The sequence below is a fragment of the Electrophorus electricus genome, chromosome 14, assembly GCF_041902795.1.
Source record: "Electrophorus electricus isolate QZ-2024a chromosome 14, ASM4190279v1, whole genome shotgun sequence".
Taxonomy (NCBI): domain Eukaryota; kingdom Metazoa; phylum Chordata; class Actinopteri; order Gymnotiformes; family Gymnotidae; genus Electrophorus; species Electrophorus electricus.
The window spans coordinates 11,242,817-11,266,840 of NC_137510.1; positions in this window are offsets into that span (position 1 = coordinate 11,242,817).

Here is a 24,024-nt window from a genome sequence, read left to right on the forward strand (position 1 = left end):
GCAATCGCCCTATGTAGGTTCTGGTGTGTCTCTTCCCAGGTCTGTTTGCTCTCCCAGCACCATCTATCCACCGCCAGCTGGTCTGATGTAGGCATGTTCCAGGGTAGAGAGGTGGTTGGTAGCCTAGAACACACTCAAAGGGGGTGAGACCAGTTTCTGTGTGTCGCATGGAGTTCTGCATGTATTCATCCCATGGGAGATATGTACTCCATGTCTCTGGGTGGTGGTTACAATAGAGGTGCAAGAATTTACCCAACTCCTGGTTAACTCATTCCACCTGCCCATTGGCCTGGGGGTGGTAACCAGACATCAAGCTAACCATGATGTTAAGCTTGCCCAGTAATTCCTTCCATACCCGTGATGTAAATTGGGGACCTCGGTCTGAAACGATGTCCTCGGGTAGACCGAATTGTCTGAAGACCTGGCGGAACAGTAGGTCAGCTGTCTCTAATGCGGAGGCATCTACCTCTATCAAGAAAGGTCTCTTAGGGTCTGGTTGTTGCAAGACTGGAGTGGTTGCAAAGGCGTTCTTGAGCTCCTCGAAGGCCTTGTCGACCTCCTGAGTACACTTGATCCTTCACACAGGTCCACAGAGCTGGTCTGTGAGGGTCAGTGAACTGAAGGATCTAATAAACCTCCTATAAAAGTTGGCAAAGTCCAGAAAGTGTTGTAGTGCTTTGCGTGTAAGTGGCCTTGGCCATGCCTTCACTGCCTCCACCTTGCCTGGTTGCATACTCACACTCATTTGTTCAATAGTGTACCCTAGGAAGTTGACCTCCTTGCAGTGGAATTCACATTTCTCAGCCTTGCAATAGAGGTGGTTCACTAACAAGGTCTGTAGCATGGCCCACACGTCACGCACATGTTGGTTCCAGGAGGGGAAATAGATCAAAATGTCATTGATATAGGCGACGACAGATCTTCCCAAAAACTCCCTATGAACCTCATTAATGTAGACCTGGAAAGTCGAAGGGGCCATTGCCAGAGAATATGGCAGAACCAAATACTCATAGTGGCCCATGGAGGTGCTGAAGGCTATTTTCCATTCGTCTACCTCCTTGATCTGGATTAGGTTGTATGTGCTGCGTAAATCCAGTTTCGTGAAATACCTGGCCTGTTCAAGTGCTGGTACCAGGGGAAGGGGATACGGGTACTGCACCAGCAGTTTGTTGAGTCCTTGGTAGTCCACACAAGGTCTCAGGCGCCCGTCCCTCTTTTTCACAAAGAAGACCCCTGCTGATGCCAAAGAGGTAGAGGATCGGATATATGCTTGTTGCAGCGCCTCTTTAATATACTGTCCTATAGCCTGCTCCTCCTCCTGAAAGAGGGGGTAGATTCTGCACCGAGAGGGCACCGCTCCCACCTTGAGTGTTACAGCGCAGTCCCAGTCTCGATGCGGTGGAAGCCGAGTGGCTTTGCTGGGCGCTGAAGACCTACTCCAGGTCCTGGTACTCTAAAGGAATAGGCACCTGCCTATCAGCTTCAGGGCTTTCTATTGAAGTAGCCTGGAGGGGTACTGCCTTTTTTGAGAAGCACCTCAGATAGCAGGACGGTGCCCACTGCAGGATCTGGTTTTTCGTCCACAGCATCTGTGGATTGTGCGCACGCAGCCAAGGCAAACCTAGGGTGAGAGAGTGAGACAGGCAGGAGGAAGAAACTGATGGGTTCCGTGACAATAACATGTATAATGACCCATAAAAATGGCCCATAGTCTGCATACTACAAAGGTATAGAAAAAACATTTATATTAAGTAGGATCTATTCTTGTAGAAATTCATTCTCCACAAATAACCATAATATCTAGCCTACAAAATATAATAGCATAAACCAAGGCCACTGACACTGAACACTTACTAAGTCGCCACCTGTTGGCAAAAGCCAACTGTTGATTTGAGTACAATAATTTGTGCTGGTGGCTGTATTTGCTTGTCCTTCCATTTTGGTGATAGATCCTAATCAGATATCCTAAACAATCAGTACTTGATCAGGAGTTTGTAATATCTCTTTGTAATGACGTGTCATTATGTGTAATGACGTGTCATTGGAACAGGAAACAGGTTTTGCAGGAACTTTGGATATATTAAGGTCATAATAGTCTGTGGCAGTTCATTACTCATTATTACTTCTAGGATTAGTATACAGGAACACACAGTGTTTGCCTTGTAGTAATCTATTATTTGCTTGATTTCTCATTATGTAGGTCCCCAAAAGAGACAAAGCCTGCATTTCACTCCTTCTCTCACAGTGTAGCATGATAAGGCAGCAACATTTTAGAAGTTGATCTAACCTCAGAAGTAGCTTGAGGCAGATCAGTGTCCATATGCACATGAGAATAATCTGCAGCACACAGCAGAAAATTGATGGTGTGTGCCTGATTCTGTGGGGTTTATGACTTGTTCACCTCTTGAGAAGTATAAATTATTCATGCTGGGAGAGGAGGACTGACAGGACAGGAAAATAAACAAGTTAAAAATTGGCTGAGGCTTTATTTTTATTATGTGCAGGAAGTAGTAATGATGCTTCCAAATAGCTACTATTGGGGTTAAGGCATTAACAAACATTAAGGCCTGTTTCCATATGACATCCAATTTTGTGTACTCTGATAAAGGTAAAATGGTAGACCACCCTAGATCTATTTTGTTTGTGGCCTCTTCTGCTGTAGACTGCATTATGAAACTAAATTAACAGTCTCATCACATGCATATAATTTTGATGAACTACTTTCACCAATCCAGACCTATGTTGATTTATGACTGTTGACATGGTTGGTTATATGAATACCTTTATGGAATCATCCATGTATGTTGAAATAATGCAAGAACCACTAATATGAGTGATTTAGCAGACCTTGGTACATTTGCTAGATTTCTTGTTTTTAAAGTCTGAAGCAACATAAAAAAAAAGGTTTGTATGGCAGCTTAGGTGACACAAGCTGTTTTATTGAATTGTAATGAGCCACTTTCTGGCTTTCATACTTATCATCTTTGATGTTTGAGTTTGAGTTCAATGCTGTAGAGCTCTCTCGCTCCATATCTGGTAGCCTACTAGGAAGGAAAACGGCATTTAGATCCCCACCCACCCAACGCAGTGTTATGAGTTTGCCTGAGCAAGTTTTCATCTAAAGTTTTCATCTGTTTAAATACCATTTCCATTTTCCTTTATGTATCTTATGCATATAGTTAAGTTTATAAACTGCTGGCAGTTTGGAAATATCAGAAAATGTGTCATGTATTTAACTGACTTGTTTGCACCAACCTACACATATCAATCAGGCATTTAATCTATTACAGTCATTCATTCCAAATATCAGTCTACCCATACAGAAGGTCACATGGAAGCCTGAGAACTGGTATTCTATTCAGAATAGGGTTAGTGTTATTTTTCAGGGATTTGCTCTATAGTGCAAGTATATAGTGCTGATATAGTGATAATATCAGGCTTTCAAAAATTTTTCTTGAATGGGGGGTAGGGGGTGGGTAGATAAAGATGACCTGTCAATTGGAAAAAGAAAAAAAGATCTCAAGCCAAAAAAGTGAGCACTACTGCCTTAGACATATCAGGAAAACAAACAAACAAACAATACAATTGTATTGTTTCAGCCATTCACAATTCACTCTCAGTGGACTGGACTAAAACTTTCAACCTGAAATAACAGCAGATGAATGAATCCTGTCTAAGCCTTCTCTGACAATTGCCTAGAGAAAAATGCTGAAAGCAAGTCAGCAGCATTAAAAACCTGTCTCATGGATTGCAAGACTTAACCTTCAAATCCCAGTGCAATACATTGATTTGTAATTATTTGACAAGCTCATTTCATCCCAAAGTTTGAGGAAACTGAAATGTTCCTCTTAGGATATGGTGTCAAGAATCTTAATCATTTATCAATTGTCACACATTTGATTAAGTTGTTGAATATGATTTAAACTTCTGGTAATAATTAAGACTCTACGTAGAACCCTCAGTAAATGAAAAATTGTGCACTGACTATTGTGTTCCTTATTATTTGTTGTCTACCCTGTGAAAGGAAGGAAGTCCTGTATTTCCATATTATGCTAATCAACTCTATAGCTGCATTGTCAAATTATGTTCAGTCAGCACAGGTAAAGGGACAGAAGAGGATCAGTAATGAACTTTACATCAGAGGTTCCTTTGTTCAATAAAAGATGAGACATGGGTGCAGCAGTAGAAATAGACTAAAGATTCATGATGCTGGTCTTATTCCTCAGTCACTGAGTGAGGAATCTCCAGCCCATGTGACACCGCAACTGCCAAAATAATGCACAAACTCCACTTAATTATTTTAACCTTGAAGATGGTGGGTCATAATGACCCACATCTTTCTAGCTGTTTGAGAAACACCTCAATTGCTTGGTTTTACCAGGGTGAGAATATCAAGGGCTTTCACTAGTATCTCATGTAAAATTTTACACCATCCAAATGCACAGCTTTTGAATCCTTATTATACTGCTGATGAACCTATTTAATTATAGATTAAGTACAAAGAGTCATAACTAGCTTCACCTTTACTTTATGTATATAAGGAGGCAAACCTCACAACTAACATAAGAAACATATATTTGTGATATATGCTATATATGTGTGTGTGATTTTTATTTTTATTTTATTTAAAATTTTTGCTATTGCAGTTCTTTAAAGGTATGAAATGATTGGCTGAGAAGATGCTAATTAATCAGTACACTCTTTTTGCATAGTGCAAATTCATCACCTGCTCTTAATGAACAAAAATTGTAAGTATCTTGGAGAGACCGCATGACCTTTGACAAGTTGCAATGTAAGTTTCTGAGACTACCTGATGAAGACAAGGTCTTATATATTTACAAGAGCATACTGTAAATAGTATAATAGGTGGATAAGTTCTATTATATGGGTGTGCAAATTATGTTCAATATTTTTGTGAAATTACCCATGTTTACATGCAATATCATAACTGAAGCCTACTTTTCAAAGGACAAATATCTTAGCAAAGTGCTAAAATAAATATTCCAAAAGTTGTTACCCTCAATGATGCATTTTGCCAAACAGTCGTTAAATTCAGTGTTCCTTAATTGTGGTTTCCCTAAAGAGCAAGCATGAGGTCCAATTATTCACTTAGGCCTTACTAATGTTTCCTTAGTCATGCATAAAAATACCACAAGTCATTTGTTTTTTCATCTTATTTCACCCTTGGAATTTATTTATTTATTTATTTCAATCTCTTAGTGCTTTATTAAAATTATGTTTGGGTTTTCTGTGATTAATGATTTTTTTTCCTGCAATGAGTTGTTTCATAAATACAGATAGTTTAAACATTTAGTGATACTTACGCATTTGACGTCATAACAATTCTTTTTCTCCGTATTTTAAAAGAGCCATCATTAGAGCATGTTCAGAGAAAAACATTAAGCAATAATAAGGATAAAATGAAGTTAGTTACAAATAAAATATTTTGGGTTCTCAGTGGGAATCAGAGTAAATAGTATTTTAATGAATTTATGTGGAGATTACTGTGATATATCCACTGCATCTATCAGACAGATTAGTTAAGTGACATGACTGGTGATTCACACAACATTTTTCTCTAGTGCACTCTGACAGCATGACAGGTAAGGTTTAACAGGTACCTGATATGTTAAATAATAGAATGTTTTCATTATTTTAAGCACATTATCCAATGAAGAACATGTATTGTTATCCACTTGAATTGCAGAGCCTGCGTGGCATATTACTTAGTGTATTTTCTGCATAGTGTTCAAAATCTGCCATATTTGTGTATTTGTGCCAATGTGGAAATGTATAATAATTGGATCTGTTAGAATTATTGTATGTTAAAATCAGTGCCTCCCTTTCTAGATTAAGATGCCTTTTTCATATATGATCTTATATACATCTGGTCTGTCTTATTTAACCCTACAAACCTATTGGAAAAGGAAAGGAAATATCAGGTGACAAAGTATAGAGCCAACACATGTTTATAGGAATTCGGAATTCGGATTCAAAATCATCCCACTCACAGAGAACATTTCTGAGAAATCCAAGTCAGTGGCTTTCCTGTGCCTTTGTGCAGCAAAACTCTGTTGAAGAGAGGAGAGGTCCATTCATACCCACTAAACTGCCACAGCACGTATCCACACATTCATCCTAATGAGACATGGAATATCTCCCTCGGCACCTGGTGCTAAAGTCCAAAAAATAAAAATGTATACAACCTACTGGTTTCGGTTGTATAAACACACACAAACACAAACACACACATGCGCACACATGCACACACACACACACACACACACACACATGTACACAGATTATATATTTAAGGTTTGGACTGTTGCATTGAAATACAAGATAATAAAATATTTTACTTACATGTGATAACACCTAAACCAGTGCTGAGCATTTACTTACATTCATGCAATAGTTGATCTGATTTTAGATTGTATGTTGGAAAGACAGAGGGAGAAATAGGCAATTTAGAAAAATAGTTTTATTAAAACCTTTTTCTTCTTTACTACGACATTGTTGTTGTTTGAGCTTGGAATGTGTTTTTTTTTAAGAAGAAGTGTCATGCGCTACAAAGAATATATCTCAACAAAAGCATAAAATATAGCTTTTTATTGTTTCCTGATATGTGACAAATAAATCCATGAAAATGCAGCTCTGCCACTTTTACTAAACTATACCAAGACCAGGATGTGTACAGGTATACTGGTTAGGAATTAAAAGTGGTCTGTGCAACTGAAAAACTGATTGTGTTAATCATTAAATGAACTGTTCAGTTAAGACCAATGGTTTTGAGGTTATGTTCAAGTTCCTTTTACATTAACACTACCCAAAGTATTGTGTTTCAGTTTGTTAACTGCGTAGCATTACATTACATGGAAGAATGTGGCTAAGAAACAATACACTTTCAGAGATGTATAATTGTTGGGTCCATTTTAAGTATGTGTTATTGTAAAGTAAAATTACAGACTATTTTTGTGATACAAGGTGATACTGCAATAAAGAAAAGAGCATATAGGACAAATGTTATTGCTGACTAATGACAACCTTGAAAAGACTAGTTAAGATGCCCTGCATCCCATCACATCACGTTATTTGTTCTGAACTGCAAAATGTGACAGGAACCCCTATTAGTGCTTCCATAAGCCACAGAAAATGCATGACTTGAATATACATTGGAGAGCAGTAGGAGAAGACAATAACTAAGATTTAACTAAGATTGGCTTTGTATGGAACACACAAATATTGGTCTAAAGCTCACTGGAAACCTGTCCGATGGAGACGTGACACATCATGGAACATTCAGTCAGATTAGCATGGGAGAGTATAATAATTCCTGAATAATTCCACCTGGGGTGTGTTGTTGGTGTGATGGTATTGGGGCGATGTCTTGTAGAGATGTATATGTACATACAAAATTAATGTAAGGCCTTAAGATTTAAGTTTAGTCTATATCCTCAGCAAGGGGCAACCAGGTGATTATTTGAATTTGTATGGGCAGTGCCAGTAGTGTGCACTAAGGATCTGGATATGCAAATGAGGTTTTTGAAGGAAACTTTGCATGCGTGTTGGACATAGAAGATAAAATGAAGAGTGCTGTCTTGACCATAAAGCAGAGTTCAGCTGCAAACTCTATAACAACTCTTAAATGAACTCTTTTGTCACTCAAGTTTCTTGACTGAGAGTGGTGGAGTGCTTATATTCCAGGGTGTCCTCATGCCTGTGGTTCCTTCTGGCTCTATTCTTTTAGCTGTGCTGCCATAGTTAGATCTGCCAGTGTCCATCTTTGCACATTATAATTCTCTAATTTAAACACTCTCGTACCTGGACATGCCTAATAATCTATTCTATCTTTCTGCTGAGAAACTATGACAACTACTCCTGGTGTCATGGTGTTACTGATCCTCAGCCCATCTTAGCTGCCATGGCTACTCCCACAACCACCTGATTTTCCGTGCTGTAGCCCACCACACCTCCACCCCAGCCAACTACTTCTCCATTGTTCTTGATGGATGCTCTTGTGCTGGATTGTTTTCGGACACGCGCACACCATCGGGACCAGCCTAGGACTTCTAGCCTAGGACTAGACATTGATTGCTTATTTTTTCATCTTATAATTATATATATATATTTCGTTTTCTCTTTCACTATTTATTCTGCTCCTTATTGCCCACATTGTTACTATTGTGGTGACTGTTGTTGGCCAAAGGAGAATGGGCACCCTTTTGAGTCTTGGTTCCTTACAAAGTTTCTTCCTTGTGCTCTAGGGAGTTTTTCCTTGCCCCTGTGACCCTCAGCTTGCTCACTGGGGGCTTGCGACAACATCTGTTGTAAAAAAGCGTTATATAAATAAATTTGACTTGAATTGACTAAAGCAATTTATGCATATTTTAATTTTTAATTTTTCATCAGATAAGAGATTGAGTGGGAGGTCTGGGGGTTTCAGAATTACCATGAACCACCTGGTAAGCAGATTAATGTAAAGTAGTATACACTGCAAAAGCTTCAAATGAAAAAGCCCAAGAAAATACCAATACGTCCAAGTGCTCATAACTAAACACTACAGTAAGTGTTATAAGAGTTTATTTCATATTGGGATTTTGCTATAAGAAGGCTCTGGAAATATTAAAGCAGTGCTAACATGCAGAAGTGCTAAAATGTGTCCATAGTTGGATCAACAGACTGACACCTTTTTGTTCTTGATCTATTGTAGTAGAGGGGTCTCAAATCTACCAGAACAATAAAAAAAGAAGTTTGGTGTACTCAGACTAAATGTGGCATAGACATTTTAGACTGAACAAATGCCTTTAATGCAGATTACTCTGCATTACTATTAGTAATGTGAATTACTTCACATCTGTGCACTTCAGTAATTTTGCGAATTTGGTTATTTTCTTAGAATTATAGTACATGAAAAATCAGATACCATAAATCTTGAAAATTTATTTTTCTTTACTGGTGAATAGGTACAGACAATAAGATCAATATGCCAGCAAGCCTTGCTGTCAAAATAAGGATATTTATGAATTCCTTGAGAATTAATAGCATGCAAGGAATGTAGGGAATTAAAAAAAATTACAATACTTTGACAAGACAACCAAAGAACCTTCATAAGTCGCTGTAGATAAGACTAAATTTATGGCATTTAGCTGATACTTTTATCCAAAGTGACTTATAATTAAGACTAAATACAACTTGAGCAATTGGAGTTAAGGGCCTTGCTCAGGGGCCCAACATTGGCAGCTTGGTGGTAGTGGGGCTTAAACTGGCAACCTTCTGACTACTAGTCTAGTACCTTAACCACTGAATTTTGAATAAAATTTGGATACTGTAATTTTGGACTCTTCTATACAGACTTTATAATACTTTAACTGGTAGTAATTAGACCAAAACCAATGAGCATTTTTAAGCATCTTTAATTACAGAAGTACCTGGACTACCTTTAAGCTTATCTAACAGACCAGCTGCAATGTTGTATGGTAGTTATAGTTTAAGACTTGATCAGAAGCAGGAATAAAACCCTGCCAGAAACTACTGTGTCAGTAATTAATGTGTCACACTTCCCTCTTCAACTCTCTGTCCCACATGATGGGACATTCCACATGGCTTTGTGTTTGTTAGAGGCGCTGCTTGCCACCAGACAAAGCAAGCAACTGCTTGGGGCCCAAGGCCAGTGGGGGGCCCCAGAGGGCTGACAAACTTTAAACTAAAGCAGTGGCAATGTGCAAAGTTTGCAATGACAGTAAGGGACCTGAATTCCCTAAGGGGGCCCTGCCTGACTCCACTCATTCCCATTGCAAGTAACATACATGATTCATTAAAAATAACAACAAGATGTCAACACTGAAGGCCAAGTCAATAAAAATGGAGGAGCTATCCTTCTGGCAGTGAAAAGATAAAGAAAAAAGAGGAAGAGAAAAAAAAGCATGACATTGAGTGTAGCAGATAACAGTGATTAAATATAATGCCTAAGTAACTAAGTGCTGCAAGTCTTGCCTTAACTGTGGAGGAGATAAACTTGAATGACATAAGTTTGACTAGAATTACATTAATTCTTTTGTTTACTTTGACATTTTATATTAGTTAACCTAGTTGGCAGAGCATCCTAGTGTGTACAACCATGATGTGAGTAAGAATAGACTTGTTAGTGTGGCTAGCCTAATAGGCTAACAGAACATAGAACCTAATAGTAATGATGATGAATGCTGATTGGAGGGGCCCAACCATTAGCATGTGTATAAATATCCTTTTCTTAGTAATAGTGGTTATTAGTTATTGTTACTCTCTTTGTGAAACCTTTTATTGAGCACCAGTGTAGATGTTTGTGACACTTTTGTGAATGCTTTATGAATGCCTTTCTGTTGCTGTTTGTGTAGGCTATATGTCTGTACCTGTGTGTATTGTTTGCTATTTATTTTCAATTTTAATTAAACAGCTTTTGTTTTTTGCAACTCTTAATTGTCACATCCTAATTGGTACTTTATCATACAAAGATTGAGTATTGCCATTTTAAAGCACAGACCATGTTTATAGCATCTTTGCATCTCTGGAGTGTATGTTTTCCTTTGTACACTGTGGGCCTGTTGTCTGATGAGCAGTACTAAATAAGGAAACTGTTGCTTTGATTTTTAAAAAACCCTTAAAAAATAAGCTAAAGTATCAGAAGGTGAGAATCTAGAGAACAGTAGAGTCAAGCGTTGCTCTATTGCAGAATGATTGAAATCAAGTTCAGGTTTGGATGCGAGTGAAGCTTACCCTCCTATCAAGTTTAGGAGTACCCAATACCTAGATAAGCTTTCATTTCCTCTCTCCCTCAGACCTTCATCTGAGAAGAAATCTGATACAGAGAAGCACAATGTGTGGCTTTCTTTTTTCACTTTGGTTGCAATTTTTTTATTCTTCTCACCCTTTCCTTGCTTAGGTGAAGGCTATATATGTGCATGTGTCTGAAAGAATGTTCCCACTGACTAGAATTAAACTGTTTCTTTAAACTGTGCAGACAGCTAGTGAACCTTTTTTTTTTTAATGTCATAATTACAACACTCAAAATGTTTAATTATTTAAAAATGATTGTTTTTCACTCTGTGATTGTTCTTCAGCCTGCCCTCACTTTAACATTAATTCCAAGGAGCCTAAAAAATATGCAGTGGGATTCATAATAGAAGAAATGTAGGAATATAGAAATCATAAGTTGTAAGGAATGTCAGAGGGAATGCTGATATTTCAAAGTTGCTCAAATTTGATTAAGGATTGCATCACTGTGCTACATTCTTCTGGAGCTTAGATGTATTCTGTTGGTTCTTCAAAAGCTTAAAAAAGCAATGCCTATTTGCAAGAGGTGACAAGTAATGTGGAAATGTTCGTATTTGACAAACACTGAAGAATTGAGAAATTATGCATGTCTTACAATCATGTCTTACAATCAAATGACTTGAATCTGTATTTGAATGTTCTTAAAATGATTGGTTTTATTTTACTGGTCCCATTTTGCAGTTAAGTAAATGAATGAAAACTGATTGTCATGTACATTTACATGCATCATAAAAACATGAAATAACAGTGTACAGATATGAGGGAGCCAACAGATAATAATACACTGTACATATAATAGCCTATATAACTATATTACTAATAATATATGGCTCTATATTAATATAACTATATAGCCTATATAAATTATATAACAGAGACAAACCTACACACTGACCTGTACATAGATACAGAAAAAGTTTGTCATAGGCATGAAAGTCTTTAAGACAACGTGTTGTCTATGGTATGTAGTAAATCCTTACAAAAACACATTTTTCCTTTCTTTGAACTACATTTTAAAACTGAATTTAAGGTAGATGACTATGCCTTTACAGTATTCTCTTTAGAAAGGAGGTAATGTGTGAAATGCATGTGTGTTGGTTGTAGCTTCTCCAGCTGTTTGTTTTCCTGCCTGGTTATTAGTAATATGATATGCAGAGATGATGTAATGTCCTGTGATGACTGGGTGACCAGCAAGGCCTTGGGACTTATGCAGTGTTGGAGATAGAAATGCTTGTAGTTGTTTCTTTTGTAGAAATAGCAGAAATATGTGTGTTTTCAATTGCTCTTTTATGAAACAGTTTTAGAATCATGGTTTAGCAGAGTGCAGGTATTTGAATCACATATTCTGTGGTAGGGATACATAAAGATTTAAAGCATAGATAGAAGAGGTCAGGTTACAGTTTACATCCAACAATTAAAGTCCTATATTTATGGACATTTTATAGATCGTGAAGTGGAAAGAGCCATAAAATAGGCTTACATTTTCACTTTGAATCCACCTGTAGCCATGTCTGTATGTTGCTGTTAATTTATGAGCCTTCCTATTTATAGTTGAACCGCTAGAATCTGAGACTTTTAATGTGGTTGTATTCTTTTCAGTGTAAATTAGCCCTATATACATTTTCTATAGGAAATCTTCATATCGCATTGAAATAGTCACTTTTTTTTCCCTCTTACAGCCTGAAATCAAAACTCATAACAACACCGAAATCCTTTTGTGTCCTTGTCCTAACTTATGCCTTTCCACAACTTCATCATAGAGCCCTGTCGACATCAGCTTTCCAGCTTTCCAACAATGGTGAAGTTTTGTTGCCATGCACTACTATTAGTGGAAACCTCAAATAACTGCTGGTTTAAATCTGAAGTAATTAATACCATGACAATCAATGTCAGTTGTAAGCCAAATAGCCAGGTTTGTGATCTGCATGGTGATTAGTTGTACCTGAGAGCGTTTATAATGATTACAATAAGGGGCTGGTTTCTTATGTAAACCAGATATTGTACTAATCAAATAACAATAATGCATCAGAATTTTTAAAAGCTCAGTTTTCACTTTGAGGATTAAGGTGATACTCTGTAATCAGAGCTGGAAAAAGTCAGACAATTTATTTTCACTTTCATCATATAATGTGACAAAAGGCAAGGATTTTGACAGGGTATGATGATTTTCTACTGGAACTGTATGTAGTGAAAATAAAGACAACGTTAAATTACTATTTGAAAATGCTGAAATGGTGGTTTGCTAAAGCATACATACCATACGTAGGTTTGTTAAAATTAGTAAATAAGTCAGCCATTTCGCATCATATTTTCTTCAAAACCTTCAGAGGGTAAAATAAAATAAAATACACTTAAAGAAAAAAGACTGGAACATAAGCATTGCATAAGTATTTAGTCAACCTCACTCTCACAAACCACTCTCACAAAAAAAAACAAAAAACATACAAATGTGCACTTTGTGCAGAGCATTATCATAAAGAGCTGTGTAATCATTGTATGGCCTCTGCCTCTGATCAGTGATAATAGTCAAGTATAAATACTTGTTTAGTATAAATATTACTGTAGAACTTGTCTTCATTTAATCAGTACCTTTGTCATGCAGTCCTTCATCCCTACTCATAGTATTCACATGCAACACTACAACTCCCAGAATCCCGAACACAGCCAAGGAGAATGATCATCCAATCATCTAACATGCTCTCATTCCTCATCACTGGATTACTGATTACACCCAACTATCTATAATTACACCTGATATTTAAGACTGCCTGTTTGTTCCACTCTTTATGAAGTACTGCCACTACTCTCAGTGCATACTCCGTGATTATTTGCACAGCCTGTTCTTTGTATTGACCTTGCTGTTCTACTCTTTTATTTTTGCCTCTGCCAAACCCCTTTTTAGATTTTTCTGGCTAGTTAATTTTCTTTGCTGTTTATAGTCTCAGACTGTCCTCTCACTTTGATCTTGATGCTCCCCTGGATTGGTAATCTGTTTATGCAGATTTTGACCATTGCCTTGTCTACAACTACAATGATTTTGGATGCCCTTCTGAAAATAAACCTGCCTCTATTTTTATCCACAAACGTCTGCTTAGTTTGGTATCATTACAGCCTTGAGGAGTGAATACAAAACTGAAGAGAAGTTGGAGAACATGGGTGGAGTACTGATTTGTCAGCAAGGCCATTTTTGTTAAAATTGTATCAGTGGAATAGAGTGCTACAGAGTGTGCTGTAGAGTGTAGTGTAGGAGTTTTGGAAAACCTAGAGGAGATGGTAAGCTGTAAAAATCCACCCCTGAGAATTATAGTGGGAGGTATAACTGCTTTGAGGGAGTCCTTTTAGGTGTGTTTTTCTCAGTTATTGCACAACTACATGATGTTTCTAGGTAATTAATTCTAGGTAATTTTACATCTTACATACAGTTGGCAGCTATAGGTTCACAAAGCAATATTTGTAAAACCGAAACACATTTTTACTTTAATATATATTATGCACAATGTTTGGTCATTTTCATTTCTAGCTCTTTAGATGTAGGCTACAAACAGCTGCAAATGTTCAACCACTTTGCTTAGGCTAAACGTTTCCATGGAATCATGCAGTGCATTTTCAAGAGTCAATCAGATTATGTCTGTTGCATTAAACACATAGAAAGTAGCAACAAGTTTTACTGTGTGACTGCTCAGATATGTAGGTAATTGTTTTGTTTGCTTGTTTTACTGAGGTGACACGTACACGTCTATGCTGTGGTTACAGTAGGTTTATGCAACTGTATATTGTATTATAATATATATGTGAAGTGAATAACACTTATTACATCTTATTACATCTTATAAACATCTTATTACAATGGCATTGTATTGAAAACAAGATAAATGGGATCCAAGTGACTTTTGCATGGGCTAAATTGTCATGACAAGATCAATGGCCAAAACAGCAGGTCTTGTGAGGTATTCCAGGTGGTCCAAGAAAGGACAATTGGTGTACCAGCAAAATAAATCACTGAAAATGTTAATGCTGGTTATGAGAGAAAGGAGTCACACAGAGTGCACTTGAGCCTGATGTGTTTACGGCTATGTAGCTTTGGATGCTAAGAGCACCTACAATGGGCACATGAGCATCAGAACTAGATAATGGAGCAATGGAAGAAGGTAGCCTGGTGTAATGAATAAAGTTTTAATTCGCAACACGTGGACGGCCGGGTGTGTCCATCATTTATTTGGTGAAGATGGCACCAGGATGCACTATGGGAAGAAGGCAAGCTGGCAGAGGCAGTGTGGTACTCTAGGCACACACACACACACACACACACACACACACACACACACACACACGTGTGTGTGTGTGTGTGTGTGTGTGTGTGTGTGTGTGTGTGTGCTTGTGTATAGTAGTAAAAGATGTAGAGGTAGTGCACTGAACACTGAAATACACAGGGTTTTGAGAGACAGAGGCCCTTCAGATAAAGGTCCTTAAACAGCTATGCAAGGAAAGTACTTCTGTTGTTAAATGAGGTTCAGCTGAGCAGGCACTAGGCAGAATTTGTGGATAATTGTATAAACACATAAAAATATGTACCAAACATGCTTATTATAGCATGTTCTTTTCAGAATTCATATGCTTTTCATTTTGTATGGGTTATATATGAATCTCCTATGTTTAGTAATGCAATAATTTCTTCTTCATTAAATTAACTTTTGCATGTATACTCACTCAAAGATGCTCTATAGAAGAAGATCCAATTAAATTTAGAGCAGTTTTAACATAAAGCAGAACATAGAGTATAGTTATTCATTACTGAGAAATGTCAGTAATTGACTTTGAAACTTAATACTGTAGTAAGTGATGCAATAAAAAAAAAGCTTTCACTGAAAGGTGCTTTCAGACAAAGGCCTTTGCATCACTAAGAACACTGCAGGAAGACTGCAATTGCAGGGAGACACAGCCTGATAATTAACAGATGTTATACATACAATTTTCAGACATCCCATTATGTGTGTCTTGTTCAATCCAGCCAATATGCCAGGGTCCTCTAACAGAGTGATTCTGGAGATTGAACATCTGCCACTTTCTTGGAGGTCTCTCTCTCTCTCTCTCTCTCTCTCTCTCTCTCTCTCTCTCTCTCTCTCTCTCTCTCTCTCTCTCTCTCTCTCTGTCTCTCTCTCTCTCATCACCTCATCAACCCATCAGTCTGTCACATCAGTTTGGCCATCGGTTCTCTTAAGGAGACTTTGATAGTATCTTCCGTCGCCTGGCAAACACTCATGATTGACACAATGTATCATTACAGGGAAGTCACATCAGTTGACACGACTTTATTGATGGAGGTGACTTTTAACAATCTGACGGGTGTGTTATGGATAACAGCTGCTGTCATGCCAGTCTAATTGCTTTGCTTGTCAGTTCTGGCCTCTGAGTGTTCAAAATGAACACACTGTAATAAACAATGTGGTAAAAATGTGGTATCTTGGTGGAGTGTTCCTATGCCATCAATTGCACATGGCAATCCAAATTACATTTTTTACTGCACATTACAAACTCTCTGGTCTTGAATTACTTAAAACTCCTACATTCAGTGCAATAGTATTAGCCCTCCATTTAAGAGGAAAGAAGCAGCTATTTGAAATGCACAATGCACTGCATAATTCATAGGTACATTTACCTACAGACTTTTATATTTACATTTTTATTTTTATTTTTAAAAAATTGCTTAGTTTTAGTTTTCTGTTGGTCTTTATAGAACCTCTGTGAAGGGATTTTTCCTGACAATGCTATCAGTGACATTTGATTCATTCCCCTTGCTTCACATATATTTTACTTTTTGCTTTTACACAACAGTAATTAGCTGATCAGGTGTCTTACAGAAGGGATGGATACAGTACTCAATCTCTTAGCCAAACAGAATCACATCCATAGACTGAATACAGCATGAGTGCAGATCCTGTCACTTGAGGTACTGGTTACACTGGTGCTGGCCTGGATATACAAGAGGTATCCTCATTATGCGCAAAGAATGCCAAAGACAAGGAAGGATGAATCTAAAACAATCTATAAGAGAAAGTGGAAAGTCAGTGGAAAATCATATATGTATATCAACACAGTATTTTCACTTAGTAGACTTCTGACATGTCTCAATCATTGTGTAGTCCTTGCTTCAAATCAGTCTGAAAATCATATTCATCCAGTACTATGGCATAATCAATCTGACGTGCCATCTGCCCAAACGTCATAGCCATCTTCACTGCAATCAGTCCCTGCTCTTCTCTCTCCTTGCTTTTCAATCTCATAATATTGCATTACTAATATCAACTAGACTGCAGACTAATGAAATTGTGTGGGGTGGATAATTGCCCCCCCCCCCCCATCCCCTTTGAGTCTTGGTTCTGTGCTGTTCTTGGTGAGAGAACATTTCATACTTCATGTATTTTTCTCCTCCTGTTTAGAACAACACAGAGTCTATATTAATGTCTACACTTTAAGAGGGTACTGGAAACATTGTTGCCCTTGATTTATACCGCTTGAAAGTCTAATAAATGTTTTACCGATTAAATTCCACCAAAAGTTAAAATAATAATTCATTGCCAAAGGATATGTCAAGCAATTTTTTCAGTGCAGAAGCCATTAACACATACACTCTAAATAGAGTGATCTACATTAAAGAACAGTTTGCTAGAACCTGTGTTCCAGTGCATAAGATTTATTCATTTAATGTCTGAAATTCACTCCTCTTGAAAATCCAGCCAAGTTTCAGAATTACCTGACATCTTGCAACACTTTAAAATCATCTTTTCTTTGAACTATTGGGTGTTATTCATAGATTTTTATTTTTTTTTGCACATTTGGCCAGTCACGTTTATTTTACTACAGGCAGATCTAGTGTCACAACTCTTTCATCAAACCTCATTTGCCTTCTACCTTGAAAAGTAGGAAAATAAGGAAAAAATCTTTCAAACACAAAGCAAGACCAATGTCTGGATAGGACCACAACTGTATGCACTACGTATGCAGTGTCGACTTTACAAGTTTCTCTGATTGGGTTTAGGTTGGGTTTAGTCTAGCTTTAGGTATTCCATACATTGGTACATAATAAGCTCTTCTCTCCTATGTTTAATGTAAATGTGAGAGATCTCAGTGGACACAGTGTGTCATCCTGGTCAAATGCATTTTATGTATAGAAGATGAATCTCAAAATGAATTCATGCTGTGTGACTTGTTCAAACCAACTCATTAAGACCTGAAAATCACTGTACTTTTTGGAAGGCACACAAGGCAAATAAGTATGGGAGGTATTTGCTGGCATTTAAAGTTCATAGCCCTCATCATTGAACATCATTCTCTGTCTATCTCACTCAAATGACATTTAAGAATTAATTGAAGGGGCATTTTTTGGAACACTTAGCTCTCCAAATAACCCCATACTGAAGTTTTGGCCTTGTTAACTTTTTCCATGTCATGGTCATGAAAATAAAAATTATCATCAAATTGCATCAAAATTAGAAGATAACTTAGGCCAAATGAATATATTTGGCCAATGTAACTTGAAAACGATTATGATAATAACTGCTTGTTTGTTCAATCACGAATTTATACTTGTAAACCAAATATAAAACAACCCTTTCGCAATTAGGTTTGTGTATAATGTAACTTCAAATAACTATCCTCATGAGTTCTCTTTCATTAATGTTGTCTATCTAACAGTAACCTTAGAAAGTTAAAATATTTTGAGTGTTATTTTGATGTTAATTGTAGTGGAATCCTAGAGACTGTTTCCTTCAGTACTGTACAAGTGCTAGAATTGTATTGTATAATGGCTAGAAAAAAAATCCAAACAAGATGAATTCCCATTCAGTAACTTCTACATTTACATTTAGTCACCTGAAAGACAGTCCTAGCATGATGAAAAAGTGCAACCACTAGAATGGCAAAGTAATAAGAATTACAGTACACACACAATGGGAAATTATTCATAACTTATGAAAGACTATAAAGTGTATGCCAAACATATGGAAAATAAACATTAGAAAGTGCAATGATGTTTCTGTTTTACAAACATGTTGTCTAGTTATTTTTGGATCAAAATTTGTCACATTAAGCAAATAGTCAAGGGCAATTGAGACATGAAGTTATTAGAAACATATACATGGCATATATGCAGGTTAAATATGTTTTTAAAAGCAACTATTGTTGCAATCTATCCACTGATAAAGAATTTATGTTTGCTGATAATTATTGTTTTCTTCCCTTGTATCATGTACACTGAAAAGGTTGGCCTGCCTGGTGATGCTGTACATAGTGCTGCTTTCCTAGGATTTTGAGGCACAGATACCGTCTTATTTAATTGTATGGGTGAATTTCTATGTGTGGCCTTTTACTTCTACATAAGACAGTAAAACATTTGTCAAACATAGATTTGTGTCAGCCTTTTCGATATGTATTTTAAATCTTTAAATGTGTGTTTTTTGAATTTCCAAAAAGACAGAAAATAAGAAGACACAGGGGCCAGGAAAGCTATTGAATTGCAGTATCATAGCTCTTGAGTTTGCAGACATGTGCCTCAGCATACTACAACAAACCTGAATATCTCCCATGTATACACAGTAATTCTATTATATGAGTCTTGGGTTTATGTGTTGTAGAACACAGATACTTCAAAGTCTGTAAATTTGATAGATGCTTTCACATGGTGAAAGCAATAGGTAACAGCCTGAAGTTTAAGAGGGCTCATAGCCTTCTTTTATGAAATTATTTGTTTTGATGCACCTACATTTTTTTCCCTCGTGTACAGCTTGCATTGTGTAAACACTTACTGAAAATGGGCTTTATATTATTCTCTGACATCTAATGAGTCAGTGGGTGTAGTGAGTCTAATAGGTTTTGTTGTGTCACTTGGCCACATAATGTTGGTTTGCTAATTGGTCCAAAATAAAGAAGACAAAGAGATAAAAAAAGGGAGAACAATCTTAGTGAGATGTTCAAACAATATGATTGTAAATGAAAAACTGCTGCCTGTAATTTGCTGGGACACAGTGAGAATACTTTGGTAAAGGATTTTCTTTTTATGCTACAGTTTAGAAACAATACAAAACTGGACCAGGGCCTGTTGGACTGATCAGCAAATCAATACTGGATTGCCAAGTGACACAACAGAACCTCTAAGACCTATTCTATTCACAGACCCATTAGATGTGGTACAACAATAAAAAGCTCATTTTTAGTGAATGCTTACAGAATGCCAGCTGTATGTGAACAAAATAAATGTCATTAGCAGTCTGAACCCCAGCAAAAAAGGTCTCTTAATCCTTTGAGTATTATGTGCATTATGATTAAAATTGGGTCAGTGCTGCAATCAATTTCAAAATGATTGTTCATCGAGGACAAAAGACAAACCTAATTTATTTTGTAAAATACATATCATATTGATTTCATGCTTGCATGAAAATATGGCTCGATAAAACTTAAGAAGTGTTCAGAATTAATTATCCTCTTTTGAATTTGATGGATTGGTAGAACCATCTTCCCCCATGTTGAATGCAGATATGGATGTCTTTAAAACAACTTGTAATGAAATGTAAAGTGAAACAAGCCATTTGCACTGACTCCTTTATTGTGACCATTTAATTAAATCAAGAAACTCTGACAATCTTTGGCATGCATCAAACCCCCTAACACAAGATGCAGCTGATAGTGCCAATATTCTGTACTCATCTTAAAATACACAAAGATGTCATACGACAGTTGAAAAGGTCACAGAGAATTACAGCTAGCTTAATTCTAAAAAAAATTGTGTTGATTTAACTTTTACAGAATCATTGTAATTATTCTTTGTAGGCCTTTAATGATTTTGTAAAGAATCTGAAAGTGTGTTTGGCTTTTGTGTATCGCATGCATGAGGAAAGCAATTTCATGCTTTATTTTGAAACATGATGGAAAAAGAATGGCAAAAGTAATACATTTTAAAGCAATTGTACTATTAGTACTATTAGTTATCCTTCTTCAATCTGTCTGACAGCACATAAATATTGTATTATATTATGTAAACAATTCCAAATTAAACTATTACATCTTCATCAGACTGAGGAACCAGCTGACACACATTTTTTTTTATTCCTTTCCATTTTGTATTTGTTAGAAATAAAAGTGAAAAGTGAAACTGTTCAGAGTGCAGTGAGGAAGCTTCATTTAAAAACTATTTAAAACATGGGGCAGTAAAGGTACTGACAATATGATCATCCCATGTCTTAATAAAACTTCATGTTACTAATTTGACATAATGGCATATTAGCAGTTGTGAATAATGGATATGCATTAGAATCCACATTGAAATTGTTGACACACCAGATGGAGGTAGAGATGACATTTTATCTATTTTAAATTTGAGTCTCGTTAATGACTCAGTCATTTATCCTATTAACTGACAATTTTACATGTGCCAAGTAAAAGAGATACATGAGCCCTGAAGCCATTGCTCATTTACGCAGCTATAGGGTGGGTCAAGTGTTAATTTTTCTTGAAAGTAGGACCGCCTCCCTGATGGGTTCTTCATGGGACACATGTTGTCTGTCATTTTTCACAGAAGCAGAAGGGCGGCTACAGGGGCCCTGGTGAGGTCCACTTGTCTTCCTTAAGTGCCCTGCATTACCACCGGGACAAATTATGATATTGCAGCCCTGAGACCTGGAGGTGTTTATCCTGCCCTGGGGTGTTGTGTCAAATTGAAATTTGCCCTTCTTTCATATAACAGTTGGTGGCTCATGACAGTGGTGTTTAATTTGGGATGTACATGTTCCCACGGCCCCTTTGAAAACCCTTGTCTTAAAAATGAGGGACAGAAGGAAATAGCAGAGCTGATAGATGTTTAGTGTCTAATCTAGATCATACATATTCATACATACCTGATACAGACATACATACCTGACAAATTTATTGTCACTGGAATGTGGGATACGCTGGCAATAATTTACTAGTAAGTTGTATATAATCAACAAAACAGTGACAAATGATGTAGTTTTTATTACATTATACAATAAATAACTGGTACGTCTTTATTGATGTGTAGGATGTGCCTCACTATCTGTGGTGGAATTTGGTGGAATATTTATGTAACTGTATGTTTCCCTATCCCACACATCATGTGGTATGGCTCGCCACGTGCTGTGGGTCTTGTGTTTAATGACTGTTTTTCCTGTGACTGCCCTCTTTTTGTAACTACGCTCCCCTTATTATGAGACACCTGCACCTTGTTCCCATGTCATGTATGTATTTATTCAAACCCCTGTGTTTGTAGTGTAGGTGTTCACGTTAGTGTTTACGTGCATGGTAATTGTTCACTGACCATATTCGTTGTGGTACTCGTGTTTGTTAGTTACTGTGTTTATTGTTCATCGTTTTTATCATGCTGCAGTGGTTCGTTTTATGAGGGTGCCATTACCGTTTATTGTTTGTGTTTCTCTTGTTAATAAATGTTTGTCTGTGTTGAGAGAAGTGTGCCTCCTGCTCCTTGCCCTGCCACTCTTGGGCCATCAAAATTACATACAGTAACATCTGAATTTATGGATTTCCTCCCAAGGTATATAAAACTAACTTCTTGACATGAGAGCTCTTCTGAAGCCCTGGTTAATGGGATGTCTATTCCTTGTAAATAAAGTGCTCATGTAATAATTAATACAGTTTTGTGTTGCCTTTTGTGATTGTTTTTCAGGCTGAAGTGCATCACATTTTTGGTTCATGCAAATCTACTTAAAAAATAAATATATAATTTAAGATGGTGTCACTGAGCCATGTGTCTAATTGTTTTTGCCACTCTGGGTTTACCTGGTGGGTTTATACTGTGGTAACATTACCCATTCAGCCAATTTATGGATTCATTAGGACCTGTAAGAAGACTGACTTTCCAGTTAGCCTTTGCAATCTTGCCAAGTTGTCTTGTGTCTTAACTCCTGCTTATGATATGTTGCTGAATAACTGGTCTAATTACTAAATTATACGGTTTGTATTTCCTTTTTTTTGGGGGGGGGGGGGGGTGATGAAAGGGGGATTGCCAAAGGCTCACCAATAGCTGTGATAACAGGTGCTGTAACAGTGAGGAAAAACTTAGTTCTAACTGAAAGAACTGGTCTAATCAATTCTGGTAAATGCAATAATGAAATATACATTAAATAAATAATTTTCTTTTGTAATTTATACAGCATGAGTGTATAATATATTTAGAATAAAGAATGAAGTTATTGCAGTGCTTTGCATTTTTAATTGTTTAATTTAAACTTTGTTCTTCTTAGTGATAGAAGTTGCTACAAGTTATTGAAGGTGAAGATAGATTTTACTTTCAAGATATCTGCTTTCTATTTATTTAGGTTCAGAATGTAGGCAATAATTTGTAATTAAGGCAGACCTAACTATCATTACTTCATACCTACTAATTAAATATGTTTTAAAAACAATTAGTCTAAAAGAATCAGACCTTCAATGTATTAAAATCTACAATTTATCACAAAATTGATGCAGATTTAGATTTAATGTTTGAGGTGAGGGAGAATACATGTGCTGGGGAAGTATTAGGCTAAGTTCTTAGGTTCTGGTCATTAGAACAGAAATCAAGCAGTTATCAATTCCATAATCATAAATCTGAAAAATAAGATTGGATACCTTTACAAACAGACTGAACTTGAATGTGTAATTTGTATTAGCATGGACCTAAGGAAAGGACATTTGTTTTTCTTCCTGGGAATGTCAAGGTTTTGTCAAGAAAATGAACTTTACTAGTATGTATTGCATACACACTGGGGAATTTAAAATTTGAATGAGGAACAGGTGTGAACAATAATTGGAAACAGCTGCACAGGTGGCATTGGAAAGACAAACTGCAAGTATTCGAGTGGGGAAAAGGTGAAACAGATTCTCTAATGGGAGCCTCTATAACATAGAACTGCGTTGAAAAGTGTAATTTTATAAAGGCATGTCATTATCATGTAGTTTAATTTCAGTAGGTATTGAGGTATGGATAACCAATAACTTCTACCAATAACCTAAAACTTTGGATGTTTTGTCAGAAATTATTTATTTGACATGATCAAGTTGGGGAGTGCTCTTCTGAGAAGAAGGTATTATTTTTGTATTATTCTATATATATTAAAAAAAAGGCAGTTTTGTTATATTTTACTGTCCTTGACATTTGGGAAAGCTGCCACTGAATTTTCAGACCAGCGTCAACATGCAAAATGCCAT